This window comes from Polypterus senegalus, chromosome 15, assembly GCF_016835505.1.
Source record: "Polypterus senegalus isolate Bchr_013 chromosome 15, ASM1683550v1, whole genome shotgun sequence".
Taxonomy (NCBI): domain Eukaryota; kingdom Metazoa; phylum Chordata; class Cladistia; order Polypteriformes; family Polypteridae; genus Polypterus; species Polypterus senegalus.
Genome location: NC_053168.1, coordinates 128,689,002 through 128,700,612, shown reverse-complemented (window position 1 = coordinate 128,700,612; position 11,611 = coordinate 128,689,002).

Sequence of the window (11,611 nt, the reverse complement as noted above, 5' to 3'; positions counted from 1 at the left end):
AGATTAAAACTTTATTTGTCCCCAGAGGGATCATTTAACCTTTTACAGAAGCTCCTTAAATACATAAAAAGATGACCCTCCACATTGAGAGGAGACAATTGAGGTGGTTCGAGTATCTCATATCGATGCCTCCTGGACAAACACCCATGGAGCTTTAATGGGCACGGCCAGCTGGCAGCAGACCCACACTCGGTGTAAGGATTGCGTCTCCCAAATTACCTGGGAAAGCCTTGGGATCCTACAACGTGAGTTGGAAAGTGTGGTTCGGGAAAGGGACTTTTGGACCTCACCGCTAAGACTGTTGACCCACCGGTGGAAAATGAATGACTGAATAGATTCACACACACACACACACACACACACTATGGTCTGAACACACCAGATTGACCAAAACTTCTGACTTGGCAGGCCCGGCGAGGCGCTACACAGGCCTTTGGGTATAAAGGAGCCCCCGTCATGTCGTCACTTCTCCGCTGGCTGCAAGTCCTCAGTGTTGTCTCCCAGATGTACGTTCAGCTCACTATTAAAGATGTGGTGATTTCTGATGAACAGTTGTGTGCCCTTCAGAGTTGCACACTCATGATCTGTTGGCACCTGCCTAACTCCTTTAAACTGTGCCATCTGCATATACAGTTGCCAGAGCCGAGGGGCATGAAGTGGGCACCCAGTGTAGTTTTGGAGCTGTTTACTGAAGTGAGGTTTGGTTGTCTTCTTGGCTTCAAAGCAGGTGCACTAGCTTTTTTTTTTTTTTTGCATTCCACATTTCCCCAAAGATGTACAGTAAAAGTGGAATTGGCATGAACCGTTTTTCACATTTGCTTCACATAACTCAGTTTTATATGTGATATTCCTACTTTAGAACTTTCCAGCAGTACCGACTTAACATACCTTTAACATTCCCAGAGCCACCTAATCCAGTTTAGAGTCGTCTCTCTTCTTGGTAGCACTGGTTTTGAGGTAGGATTCGGCCCTAGACGTGGTGCCCGGTCATCTCATACCCTTGCAATGGGGCCAATTTGAAATCGCCAGTTAACCTTAGCGGCACGTATTGCATAAGGAGATTCGCACAAAACATGCAGATGCCACAACTAAACCCAGGATGGTGAATTCTTGAGGCACCGGAGCTAACCACTGTGCCACCCAGTACTGTTGTCCTCATTCAGAATATTCTTGTCATCCGGCAGCCTTGCGTTTTTTTAAATTATATTCACAAAAATGCCTATTTCTTCAAGTATCTCGTATTTTATGATTAATCCTTTGCATGTGTTGTCACTTATTTACTATAAACTTAATGTCATTTTAAGGAAAAAAAAATTGGATAAGTTTTCCTTCTAAGAATGTTAATAACCTTTAACAACGAGCCAAGTCCAGTGTTGCTCGGCTGCAGTCTATTTGCGCTTGGCCGGGGACCCGGGGACTTGGGGACGTATTACCTTCCTCTCAGGATTTCAGTGCTAATCTTTTAACATCCTGATACAGTTTCCTCATTAATCATGATTTAGGCTCTCGGCTCAGCACTGTCATTTTTAAGCCATTTATTTGTATTACCCATGCAAACCTTCAGTTTTTCTCAGCCATGAGAGTAACATTTGGCTCCAGCCTAACAGCTTGTGAAGCAGCAAATAAAAGACAAAGTGCGGCCAGGGTGACCATCCGACTTTATCCGTGTCTCCTCTAGGCTTTGTCTTTTTTCTTTATAGAGTCTAACTTTCTCTTACTAAATAATATTTTGCTGTTAATTATATTGTATGCAAAGTAACAAATGAATCCCATCCATCTATCTTGGCTCGGAGAGCACTTTGACTATTAGAACGTGTAACCACGTGGCATTGGGTCTGAAATGGGATGCAAACTTGGATGCGATGCAAGCCCACACTCCCACCCACACTCACTCGTACTCACACTCATTCACACTCCCACTCACTCTGGGCCGATTTAGAGACGTCAATAAACCTGACACACACATTAAATACGTCTCTTAACAAGACTCTTACATTGGGATCAAACCAGTGACTACAGTTCACCTAACATGATAATTAGGCTAATTTTGATTTGAAAATGAACATAATAAAAAACTGTTGATAATAATTAGTCTAATGCACACATCAGTCTAGTTTAGACATGTCAGTTATCCTAACCCATCCATCTGGATAATTCAGTGACTGCAGTTGACCTAACATAATTATTGGGCTGCTGCTTTTGATTGGCAAACTTACATAATGAAGGGATTGTTATTATAATTAGCCTGACACACACTTTGGACTAATTTAGAAAAGTCAGTCAGCCTAAAACCCAGACATTGAGATAATTCAATCACTACAGTTATCCTAATACTCATTGGGCTAAACTTGACTGGGAAATTAGCCCAATTGTTTTGTTATAGTAATCATTAGCCTGACATACACATCGGGCTAACTTCGTTAGACATCTGATAACCTGTCCCATACATCGGGATCAAACCAGCGACTTCAGTTAGCCTAACATAATTATTGGGCTAATTTTGATTTGCAAATTAACATGTAAAGAACATTTGATAATAATTAGTCTAATACACATATCGGGCTAGTTTTGGGATAGTTAACCTAACCCAGCCATCTGGATCAAAGTGTGACTGCAGTTGACCTAATATAATCATTGGGCTAATTTTGATTTGCAAATTAACACAATAAAAGATTTCTGCTTATGATTAGCCTAACACACATGTTGGACTAATTTAGGAAAGTCAGTCAGCCTAAAACCCAGACATTGAGATAATTCAATCACTACAGTTATCCTAATACTCATTGGGTTAAACTTGATTGGCAAATTAGCCCAATTCTTTTGTTATAGTAATCATTAGCCTGACACACACATTGGGCTAACTTAAAGACATCTGTTAACCTGTCCCATACACTGGGATCAAATCAGTGACTGCAGTTAACCTAAGATAATTATTGGGCTAATTTTGATTTGCAAATTAACATAGTAAAGAACTTATAATAATTAGCCTAATACACACATTGGGCTAGTTTTGGGCTAGTTAACTCTAACCCATCCATCAGGATCAAAGTATGACTGCCGTTGACCTAACATAATCATTGGGCTAATTTTAATTTGCAGATTATTAATAATATAAAAATGATGATAATTCACCTGACACACATATTGGGCTAATTTAGAGATGCCAGTTAACCTAACCCATACAGTACATCGAAATAATTCAGTCAAAGGATATTCATTGGGTTAAACTTGATTGGCATATTAACAAAACAACAAGATCTTGCTAATAATTAGCCTAATGCACACATCAGGCTAAATTATTGCTGTCAGGTAACCTAACCCATACATGGGGATAATTCAGTGACCAAATTTTGATTTGAATATTAACATAGTAAAGAAAGTGTGATAATAATTAGCCTAATTGACACAGTGGGCTAGTTTTGGGCTAGTTAACCTAACCCATCCATCAGGAACAAACTGTGACTGCAGTTGAACTAACATAATCATTGGGCTAATTATGATTGGCATATTCACATAATAAAGGAGTTGTTCTTATAATTATCCTAGCACACACATCGGGCTAATTTAGGAATGTTAGTTAGCCTGATCCATACATCGAGATAATTAAGTCAGTACAGTTAACCTAACATAATTATTGAGCTAATTTTAATTTGCAGATTAACATAATAGAGAAACTTTGGTAATAATTGGCCTCTCACACGCCCGCATGACTAATGTAAAATTGCCTGACAATTTAACAAACACCATCCATCCATTATCTAAACCGCTATATCCTAACACAGGGTCACGGGGTCTGCTGGAGCCAATCCCAGCCAACACAGGGCACAAGGCAGGAAACAAACCCCAGGCAGGGTGCCAGCCCACTGCAGGGTACATTCAATTAAATTTATTAGACTGAAGTTAACTTAGCACATTTGGCAGCATAAACATTTCAGATTATGCTAGTGATTAGCCTCGTCCATACCCAGCTACTAGACAACATAACAGAGCTGATTTAGATGTGTCAATTAATGTAAGACAAACTTTGAGCTAATTTAGAGACATCAGTTCACCTAATATGTACATCGGGCTAACCTAACACCCCAGTCGGGCTAATTGAGTGTCGCCAGTTAAAGTATAATGGAAAGAGTTAGAGTTGCTAACGTGATGATTTATTTTCCTAGTTAACACATCCCTGACTAAGCTGGAGTGAACATTTAAGCAAATACACATTAACCCTATGCGGAAAAAGATGATTAACACAAAGGCATCGAGGTAATATGGAGACATCGTTTAGCATGACACACAGGCTGTGCTCATTGGTAGCTGCCAATTAGCAAACATCAGGCTAAGTTGGAGTTGCCAGTTAACCTGACATGCCCATCAAAGCTAATTCAGTGACTACAGGTGACCCAACACCCACGTTGGACTAATTTAGATTTGCCAATTAAAACAACACGGGCTAAGTTAACCTAAAGTAGAACAAAACGATGAACCTTAACACAAACACATCAAGCGGCCGGCATAGACTCCTGTAGCTTCCTATAACCTTGAGCTGGCTTGAGAACAAAATGTGCCGTAGTGCAGAAGTTGGTCAAAAAAAGTTTTTTAGCTGCGTGGATACTTTAAAAGCCAGTGATCTAAATTTTGGTGTTTTAATGCTTCCTTTACGCATCGCTTCAGAAGTTCACTTCGGCTGTACTCCCTACCAGGAGACGCAGTACATGACCTTATTTTCTCAGGCTTCTTCTCCGCATTGCATACCATGTGCTCCCCCTATAATATGCTCAATCAAGCTCCTGTCTGTAATAAAGCAGCATCGTGAAGTTGGCAGGACGCTCTGTGGATTTTCTCTTTTTTTTTAAATTTTTTTTATTGTGCTCGGTACAGTTTGTAATGCGGCAACAGCTGGCACCAGCTATGTTAGAGCATCCTCACCTAAATGAAAGAAAGAAAGAAAGAAAGAAATAGAAAGAAAGAAAGATTGATTTAGTTGCCTGTGAAAGCATTTGTGTCGACTCGGAGGTGCCCATCCACCTGTGCCACATGCAGTGGATGTTTAAGGGTATTTGAAGCTTTTGTTCATGATAATGAATTGTATCGTATTTATATATGCCACGTCTTGAAGGGGTTATTAACATGCGTAATCTCACAATGGACGCATTTATATGAATAACACAGAATGTGCTAGCAGGATAGAGACCCCCAAAGTCCTGTCAGCTTTTACTACAACTGGGAGCTCATGGCGCCTTCACTTTAGGCATATCTTGTCATTCTGCAGTCTTGTGCTAAAAGCACAATAACAATAACAGGGTTCTTAAATCCGGTCCTGGAGGGCCGCAGTGGCTGCAGGTTTTCATTCTAACCCTTTTCTGAATTAGCGACACGTTTTTGCTGCAAATTAATGTCTTTTGAATAAATTGTAATTGACCTGCGCTTGAAGACTCAGACCCCTTAAGTGTTTCTTTTTCTTTAATTAGCTGCCAAATAATAATGAGATACAATGTGAGCCAAAACATGAGCAGCAAACTGTGACCATCATTCAATATCTGAAAATAAAGAAAGGTGAAGGTCTCAGGAATGTTGATCTGCTCAGGTACCCAAAATATTTTACCAGTGCTCTTAGAAAAGAGAAAATCAACCTTTTTGGAAATCAAGTTCAAGTTCAAGTTTGTTGTCATGTGCACAGTAAGTTAACGCGTTTCCCTGTACAATGAAATTCTTTCTTTGCTGTCCACACCAAGTGACAAAACCAACATATAAAGATAAACAGAAATAATAAGTAGCAGTGGCAGCATAAAGTATAAAAAACAGAATAGAAGTATAAAGTGTAACGTGCAGGTAGGTGTGTGATGGACAAGTCAAAGACAGTTGTGTGAGGTCGATAGGAGGAGGTGAACCACGGTTATAAACTCCAGTCAGTTATTTAGGAGTCTAATGGCCTTGAAGGAGAAAGAGTTCTTTAGCCTGGAAGTCCTGCATTTCATACTCCTAAACCTCCTGCCTGAGGGTACTGTAGACGTGTGAACAGTTCATGTTGGGGTCCCTGAGGATCGAGGCAGTTCTCTTGTGGACTCTGCAGTTGTAGATGCTCTGCAGAGATGGCAGTAGGGTCCTGGTGATCTTCTCAGCAGTCTTCACCACTCTCTGCAGGAGTTTGCGGTCCATAGCAGTGGTGTTGCCGCACCACACCGTGATGTAGCTGGTCAAGATGCTCTCAACAATGCAGCTGTAAAAGTTGCTGAGGATCTTAGGCAACATACCAAACTTCCTCAGCCTCCTCAGAAAGTACAGCCGCTGTTGAGCCCTCTTGACCAGCTGTGTGGTGTTAAGAGTCCAAGTGAGGTCCTCACTGATGTAGACGCCCAAGTATTTAATGCCGCTCACGCTCTCCACTTCAGTCCCTCCGATGAACAGTGGCCGGTGAGGTCTCCTCTCCTTCCTCATGTCCACTATCATCTCCTTCGTCTTGTCTGTGTCGAAGGTGAGGCTGTTGTCCTATTGTCAGCTATTGTACAATGAGAGCAGCAACAAGCCATGAAATTAAAGAATGGGATTAATTAACAACAAGAATCAGAGCCTCGTTAAGCAACTGCTTGGAGTTTGAGGCCGGACTCAGTTGGTCTTCTGTCGGCTCACTCACTTCACATTTCATTTCTGTTTGGGTGCCATTTATGGAAAGAAATGAAGCAATTCAGAGGAATGATGAAGAAATTCAGGGGAACAAATACTTAAAAAACAAGACAATTAAAATGAAAGGAAAAGGAGTTAATTAGCAGCACAAACAGCGCATTAATTAAGAAAAGGGTTAGAATGAAAACCTGAAGTCGCTGCGGCCCTCCAGGACTGGAGATACACTCAGGGTGCTCAAACATGAAAACGGGATTTTAGAAATTGTGGGCTAGCAGTGTGTCTTGAAGAGAGGGGATTTTTGGGACACCAACCGGGTCGCCCCTTTTATTCATCAGTAGACGAAACTTAAATGAATCCATCCATCCATCCATTATCCAACCCGCTATATCCTAACTACAGGGTCACGGGGGTCTGGAGCCAATCCCAGCCAACACAGGACCCAAGGCAGGAAACAAACCCTGGGCAGGGCGCCAGCCCACTGCAGGGCACACACACACACACACCAAGCACACACTAGGGACAATTTAGGATCGCCAATCCACCTAACCTGCATGTCTTTGGACTGTGGGAGGAGGAAACCCACACAGACACGGGGAAAACTTGCAAACTCCACACAGGGAAGATCCGGGAAGCTAACCGGGGTCTCCTAACTGTGAGGGAAACATAAAAGAATGAAATATATAAATAAGCAGGTGTGTCTTAGCACTGTCACCCAGTTCAGGGTTTTCTCAATAAACATCAAAGAAAACCAGTCCCTCTAGATTTGGTTCACTGTCTCGTGGCTTGCTCTGTCCTGGTAAGACATCTCTTCCTGGGACAACTGGATTTTATGGCAGTTGGACTGAAATGGCCAAGGTTAGGTGTCCTCACTGGAAGGTTCCTCCGTACAGTGAGGGAAGAAGAACGAGACGATAAAGTTAGCGGTAGCTCCCCCTCTTATCACGGCAGGTCGTTGCATACCTTTACTGAGCCTGTGAAGGAGTCTTCCGACACACATGCACGATAACGTTTTAGCAGTTTAATTAAAATTTCACATCGACATAAGCATTCAGAGCCTTTATTCAGCACTTTGTTGAAACCCCTTTGGCAGCCATTGTGGTCTGGAGCCCCCTTTGGTCTGACTGGACAAGCTTCACACACTTGGATTTGTGGATTTTCAGCCATCCTTCTCAGTTAGAACATCTCAAACTCTGTCAGGTTGGATGGAGATCATCGGTGGACAGATGTTTTCAGGTCTCTCCAGAGATGTCCACTGGCTAGGACATTTCTAGGAAATTCATGGAGTTGTCCCTAAGCCAAGGGTCTTTGCTTTGTCCTGTCGGAGGGTAAACCCTCAGCCCAATCTGCTCTTCTGCAGGATCTCATGAAGGATATCTCTGATCTTTTGCTCCAGTTCCTGCTGCTGAAGAACAACCCCATGGCATAGTGCTGCCACCACAGTGCTTCATCATTGGATTGGTTTTGCTCAGGTGATGAGCGTCACCTGACCTCCTCCAGACGTGACACTGTTTAAGATTTCAACAGACCAGAGAATCTTGTATCTCCCAGTCTGAGAGTCCTTTAGGTCCCTTTTTGTGCTTCTACTGGTGTGTGACTTTTAGTGAGTAGATGCTTCTGGATGGTCACTCTGTCATAAAGCCCAGATTGCAGGAGTGTTGCAGGGGTGGCTGTCCTTCTGGAAGTTTCTCCCATCTGCACACAACTTCTGAGAAGCTCACCCAGAGTGACCTTTAGGTTCTTGGTCACCTCACTTTCCATGGCTCTTCTCCCACACTTGGTCACTTTGGCTGGGTGGCGAGCTCTAGGAAGAGAAGTGCCATGTCATGTTATTTTCTAACCAGTTTAAATCTGAGCAGGGTCTCTTTGGTCCCGGAGCTTATGTTAGCTACCATGGCAAGAACAAACAAACCCACGGACAGGGTGGCAGCCCATTGCAGAGAGACGCACCACACACACACAAGCCAATTCAGTGTTGCCATAAATATACATATAGCGCCTCTTGTAATGAAGCTAACCCTTAACGGGTGTATAGTCTCCATATTTCTACATGTGACACATGACAGGTGAAGCATCTCATCTGGAGGTTATGCAGTTTACCGTATGATTTTTATATAGCGCCTTTTGTAATGAAGCTAATGCTCAAGCACTTTACGGGTGTGTTGTGTCTCCATATTTCTACATGTGACATGTGACAGGTGAAGCGTCTGATCGAGGGGCTGTACAGTTTACAGTATGAATTTATGTTGTGTCTTCTGTGGTGACGCTAACCCTCTGCCACTTTACAGGTGTGTTGTGTTGTTCCTTTATTTCTGTAGGTGACAAGTGACTGGTGAGGCGTCTCATCTGGGGGTTGCACAGTGTACCATATGATTTTTATAAAGTGCCTTTTGCAATGAAGCCAACCCTTAAGCACTGTATGGGTGTGTTGTGTCGCCATATTTCTACATGTGACATGTGACAGGTGAAGCGTCTCATCGAGGGGCTGTACACTTTACAGTATGAATTTATGTTGTGTCTTTTGTGGTGACGCTAACCCTCTGGCACTTTACAGGTATGCTGTGTTGTTTCTTTACTTCTACATGTGACAAGTGACAGGTGAAATGAGTCCTTCATGGTTGTGCTGGGAACAGTGTGATTTTATATAGCGTCTTTAATAGTGAAGCTTCCCCTCAGGTGCAGTCTATGCTCTTCTATATACAGTCTTATGAAAAAGTTTGGGACCCCCTCTCAGCCTGCATAATAATCGACTCTCCTTTCAATAAAAAGGATATCAGTGGTATGTCTTTCATTTCCTAGGAACATCTGAGTACCGAGGTGTTTTCCAAACAAAGATTTTTAGTGACGCAGTATTTAGTTTTGTGAAATTAAATCAAATGTGAAAAACTGGCTGTGCACAAATGTGGGTCCCCTTGTCATTGTGCTGATTTGAATGCCTGTCACCCCTCAATGCTGATTACTTGGTTGGATGAGCTCATTACGCCTTTAAACTTCATAGACAGGAGTGTCCAATCATGAGTGGTCAAAGGTATTTAAGGTGGTCAATTACAAGTTGTGCTTCCTTCCCTTTGACTCTCCTCTGAAGAGTGACAGACAGCATGGGATCCTCACAGCAACTCTCCAAAGATCTGAAAACAAAGATTGTTGAGTCTCCTGGTTTAGAGGAAGGCTACAAAAAGACATCTCAGAGGTTTAAACTGTCAGTTTCAACTGTAAGGAATGGAATCAGGACATGGAAGGCCACAGGCACAGTTGCTGTTAAACCTCAGGTCTGGCAGGCCAAGAAAAATACAGGAGCATCATATGAAGAGGCAGGATTGTGAGAATGGATACAGACAACCACAGATCACCTCCAAAGACCTGCAAGAACATCTCGCTGCAGATGGTGTATCTGTACATCGTTCTACAATTCAGCACAATTTGCACAAAGAACATCTGTATGGCAGGGTGAGGAGAAAGAAGCCCTTTCTGCACTCACGCCACAAACAGAGTCGCTTGTTGTGTGCCAATGCTCATTTAGACAAGACAGATTCATTTGGGAACAAAGTGCTTTGGACTGATGAGACAAAAATGGAGTTATTTGGTTATAACAAAAAGCGCTTCACATGGCGGAAGAAGAACACCGCACTCCAAGATAAACACCTGCTACCTACTGTCAAATTTGGTGGAGGTCCCATCATGCTGTGGGGCTGTGTGGCTAGTTCAGGGACTGGGACCCTTGTTAAAGTCGAGGGTCAGATGAATTCAACCCAATATCAACAAATTCTTCAGGATAATGTTCAAGCATCAGTCACAAAGTTGACGTTACGCAGGGGTTGGATATTCCAACAAGACAATGACCCAAAACACAGTTGGAAATCTACAAAGGCATTCATGCAGAGGGAGAAATACAATGTTCTGGAATGGCCATCACAGTCCCCTGACTTAAATATCATCGAAAATCTACGGGATGATTTGAAGCAGGCTGTCTATGCTTGGCAGCCATCAAACTGAACTGAACTGGAGAGATTTTGTATGAAGAATGGTCAGAAATACCTCCATCCACAATCCAGACACTCATCACAGGCTACAGGAGGACAGCGTCGAGAGGCTCAAAGGAGCAAAAGGAGGCTCAGCTAAGTATTGATGTCATATCTCTGTTGGGTGCCCACATTTATGCACCTGTCTAATTTTGTTGTGATGCATATTGCATATTTTCTGTTAATCCAATCAACTTAATGTCACTGCTGAAATCCTGCTGTGTCCATAAGGCATGTCAGATATTAAAAGAAAGTTGCTACTTTGAAAGCTCAGCCAATGAGAAACAAAAATCCAAAGAATTAAGAGGGGTTCCCCAACTTTTTCATATGACTGTATGTATGGTCCGTATCCCACTCAGTGTCACACAGTGAGTAGCAAATGATGGGGGACGGATCTTTGACACATAAACTACCCCTGTTTTCATGTTTCAACAGAATAAGTACTGGTATGTAGAGTGACTCTTTCAGGGTCACACATTGAGCCAGCATCTGGGATTAAAGTTGCAGACAGGTACCTTTATATAGTGCCTTTCTGTAGTGATCATCACCCTATAGTGCTTCACAAAGTGACCAGTGGCAGATTGGTGGGAAGACTGAATGTGTGACCTTATCCATCCAATTCTTATCAGAAATTAGGGTCAGAATCACAGGGCAGTGACCTTATGACCGAAATATAGCGCCTTTTGTAAAGGCTTTAGAGGTACACAAAAACTATTTTGTGCTTCTTCAGTCTGAGCTTTGGCCAGGTGAATGACTCACATTGGGTGGCCTTTGATGTGCTATATAGTGCCTTTTGTGGTGACATAAAATGAAATGCAAAAATAACAGCGTACAGGCCAGGATGTACGTCAGTCAGAATGGGAACTAAACTGGCGACCTTCTGGTTTGATTTGGTGTATTTCATTTGAATGATTTGAAAGGCACTATATAAATGGATTTCTACATAAAGAACGCATATTTCTACAAAGTGAATGCCGGCACAG